Source organism: Mandrillus leucophaeus, unplaced genomic scaffold (genome assembly GCF_000951045.1).
Source record: "Mandrillus leucophaeus isolate KB7577 unplaced genomic scaffold, Mleu.le_1.0 Scaffold966, whole genome shotgun sequence".
In the NCBI taxonomy this organism is placed as follows: Eukaryota; Metazoa; Chordata; class Mammalia; order Primates; family Cercopithecidae; genus Mandrillus; species Mandrillus leucophaeus.
This window is the reverse complement of record NW_012110541.1, coordinates 264,835-269,103: the sequence shown is the minus strand read 5'-3', so window position 1 is coordinate 269,103 and position 4,269 is coordinate 264,835.

Genomic DNA, 4,269 nt, shown 5'->3' with positions numbered 1-4,269 from the left:
CTCCAGGGCTGCTTATATGAGAAGGTGTAGCAGCCTGGCTGGAACTTCCCTCCCAGCAGCCAATGCTCCAGCAGCAGTGGCAAGCTCCAGGCCAGCCCCACCAGCCTGAGCCTTCTCACCTCTGGGCAGGGATGGTGACCGCAGCCAGGGGGAAGAGTCTCAGAGGCCCCTTTATTGCACCGCCTTTGGCCTGGCTTCCTAGGGTTCCCTGAGTGGCCTCTTTGGGGGAGGGGAGGAGTCATCCCTGCTTACCTCCCCCTGTCTCCCTCTCTCCCCTCTCAGAAGAGTTTGCTTCTGCCCTCTCCTGGGCAGCAAGAGAACAGGAGATTGCCCTCTCCTGGGACATCATCAACTCTCCTACCACAGGGCTGGGCACACAGGTTGCTCAGAAGAAGGAGCGCTTGCTTGCCTTTGGCTTGTACTGTTTTTGCCAAGGGGAAGAGGGTGGCCAACCCTAAATGCCACCTGACTGAAACTGAACCTGGTGGCCAGGGTGGGGCTAGGGGTCAAGGGACCTGGAACTGTCCCGGACACAGCCACTTCCTGGCTGTATGAGCTTCGTCCTGTCACTAAACCTCTCCGAACCTCTGTTTGTACTCAGGGCAAATGGAGGTGTCCATGCCTGCCTTCCAAGCTGCTGGGAGCTTAACCCTGGGTACAAGCCTTTGAGCAAGAGCCCACAGGACTGTTAGCCTCTTTGGGACTGCGTCTTGCCACACTTTGTCCCCAGTGTCCAGCACGGTGACCAGCCCACCCCAAGCGCTCAATATGTGCAACTAGAGTGCATGGGGAGTGACAAGACTGTAAAACACCATCCATGGCAGGAGCTCCTCTGTTCTGGGGGCCCCTGGCCCTGCCCGGTAGCCTGCCCTAAGCCCCGAACTGCTGCTTAATAGACGGGTGTCCCCACATGCTCCCCAGTGCCCCCATGCCATGCCATCCCCACATCCTGCCCCTCTGCACCCACTTTCTTTCTTTCTTTTTTTTTTTTTTTTTTTGCGGAGTCGTCTCGCTCTGTGGCCCAGGCTGGAGTGCAGTGGCTGGATCTCAAGCCTGTAATCCCAGCACTTTGGGAGGCCGAGACGGGCGGATCACGAGGTCAGGAGATCGAGACCATCCTGGCTAACACGGTGAAACCCACTTTCTTCTGAGATCCCTTCTCAGCAACGACCTCCTCCTCATCTTCAGCCTCCGCATCTCCTGCCCACCCACCTGAACCTGGGGACCACGTTTCCATCCATGACCTACACCCGCTCTGGCTACACTGTGTCTCTCTCCTCCTGCCCGTTGTCCACACGCTCAATTCGCACCCTCACTTCACTCCTGACCACTGCCCTCTGCCTTCAGCACCCCCCGACCAGCTGAGCTTCTAGTGGCCACTTCAGGTAAGTGGTATAAGGCCTTTCTCTCACGTGACCTTCCTGTGCGTCCTTCTTCTGGCCACTTCTTGGCCTCTGAGCCAGCACTCTCACGCTTCTCTTCCCTTTGTCTGGCACCTAAATCCAGGTGGGCCCCAGCTTTTCTTCACCCTACTCCTCCCCAAGTTGCCCCCTACCCCAACCTCAGTAAGCAGCACCACTGTCTGCCCACGAGTGCCAGCCAGGAACCTAGAACTCAACCGGATTTCCCTCCCACCTCCCTCGGCCCCCAGGCCCTGCCCATCCACCTCCCAAACCTCTGTTACCATCACATGACCACGAGACCACTAAGAGCTTCGGCCATGCTTGAAGCCCTGGCCACAGGGATATTTTTCTCAATCCCACTCCTGTCTCTGCTGAAAGCCTCACAGCAGCTGCAGGATAACGTGCACATTCCTGGCAAGCGCCCATGAGGCCCTGCCCGGGTGGGCACCCACTCCCAACCCTAAGCTCCACTCCTGAGCCCCGGCCCCATGTCTTCTCTTGCTGGCCTCCTATCCAAGAGGGCGACTCCCCCAGGAACGTGGCTGTGCCTCAGTCCTCTCCAGATCCAAAGGCTCACCAGGGTTTGGCAGGTATTCAGCTAGTTCACGCCTGATGAACGAGTGAATGGGCCTGGAGGATCATGGTGGCAAATGCCGCCTGGGACAACTAAGGGCAGGGGTGGGGTTCCCTTGGGGGGCAGGACTAACTCCCTACCCTGGACTTTGTTGGGGGTGGAGCACCAGGGAGACCCACAGCTGCCTCTTGAATAAAGCTCCGTGCAGGGAACGTGGTATTATTGCACCCATCGCACAGGGGAGGAAACAGGACCGGAGATGCAAAGTGACTTGTGGAGGTCACACAGTGAATTAGGGCCACGAGTGGGGCCAAGGAGCAGCCTGTCTCTGGCTAATGTCCTAGATGCCCCCCTGGGTAAGTCCCCTGCCCCCATCACCTGTGCCCCTCCCCCAGATGCCACTGCAACTAGGAACCTGCTAGGAGCTGGAAGAAGGATGGGCAGAGGGGCCACCTGGCAGGCGCCCTGGCAGCCGGGGTGACCTGTGTTCTCAGGAGATGTCAGGACCTGGGCAGTCTCCTTCCTCTTTGGTCCTGGGGCCTGGAGTGGTGGCCCTTGGGCAGACCTACAGAGCCCTGGCTCATAGGTATGGGACTGCCACACCTCTGCCCTTTTCAACACACACTGTGTGCACTCTGTCTGAGCCAGACCCTGGGCCAGATGCGAGGTTCAAAGAGCAAGGCCATTCCCCCACCTCCAGGGGCTCCGCTCAGACGGGCAGGCACCCTCCCACCGTCACCAGCACAGAGAATGTGGAGAGGCCGAGAAGTGCGCCACCGGGAGCCTGCGCAGGATACTGAGGGGCGCTGGGGGAGAAGAGGGCTGGCATCCAGCCACCCATCCCAGAGAAGCTGCCTGGCCGGCTGTCAGCGGCACGAAACAGGAACCAGCCGCGGTCCTCAGCCCCGCCTGTCGGGTGGCGTTCTCCATCCTGGCCGCAAGGCGGCGGGCTGCCGCTGCAGGAGCCGGAGAGAAGGCGGCGCAGACCCAGGGAAGCCAAACGAGGACGACCTAGAGAGTCTGGGTGGACCCTCTGTTACTGCCAAGCGCTTCGAAGTCTTACCTCGTTTAAGGCTCACAACCCTAATCCTTAGGTATTGTGCTTACACCAGAGGACGCTGGGCCTGGGGGAGCGTCCTCGTGTGTAAGTTAAGTGGCTGTCCGCAGCTGGCAGGTGACCCAGCAGAGTCCAATTCTCCTTTCCCCAGCCTCAAAACCTGAGCTCTGCATTGTAACGAGACGGGCGGAGGGAAGACCCAGCAGCGGGCCTACGTGTCTCCTTCGTCTGGGCATCCCGGACTCAGTCCTGGCACATGGTGGGCATCAATGTTCATGGTAATGACATCAGGCACAGCGAAAGAAATTAGGGGCTCCCAAGGTTCAGAGGTCATCTGTCCACCCCCTCCCTTTGGGCTGAAGAACAAACCCAGACCCTGAGTGAGGAAGGGAACTGCCTCTAGATCATCACACGGCGGGTGGCAGATGGCAGAACGGTTCTGAGCATCCTTTCTTCCCCTCGGGCTGCCCCTCCCTGAAAAGTTCCTAAAGTTCAAAATGTCAGGGTCGCCCAGAGTGTTCTGGGGATGTAAGAGTGTTTATAAAACGTGCTCTATTTTCGATTTCCCAGATTAACACAACTGGATTCTGAAGAGGAAAAAAAAAGCAACCTTACTTAACCGGACGTCTTTCTGAAACAAACTCATCAGGAGTTCTTTAAAAAATAAAAAGGAACTGAAATTCTGGAAGCACCCTGAAAGGGAAGCAGACGCCTGACTTTCACATCCACCCACTCATCTGACCCCAGGCTCCTGGGAGACGGGCAAGGCGGTTGAGCTGGCGGCAGGCCCGCAATCCCCCGTTCCATGCCCAGAAGCGCTTCGGAATACAGAACAGCTGGGACTTGGAAAGATATCGTGAGGCACCCACCTGCTGTGGGTTACATTACCTCCCATCAGGGCTTGGGGCAGCCGCCGGCTATCGCGCTCATTTGCATTTCTGCAGCAAAATATGAATATTCACACAAGCGCCATAAATAAAGACCATCAACAGCCTCACATCAGTTCAAGCGCAATTTTGCCACCAATTGGATTACGGAAAACCTTTTGGGCTTCCAGGGAGCTTTGGGGCCTGGGAATTGCAGATGAGGGACTGGGAGCCTGCACTGTTTCGCAGCTGGGGAGAGGGAGCTCATCCGAAGTCTTCGGACAAAGGTGGGCGTCGTGCCCGATGCTGAGCGGAGCGGGTCTCCTCGCGCCCAGGCTCCCTGCGGGCGCGGTCCCCAGTGAGCCTCCC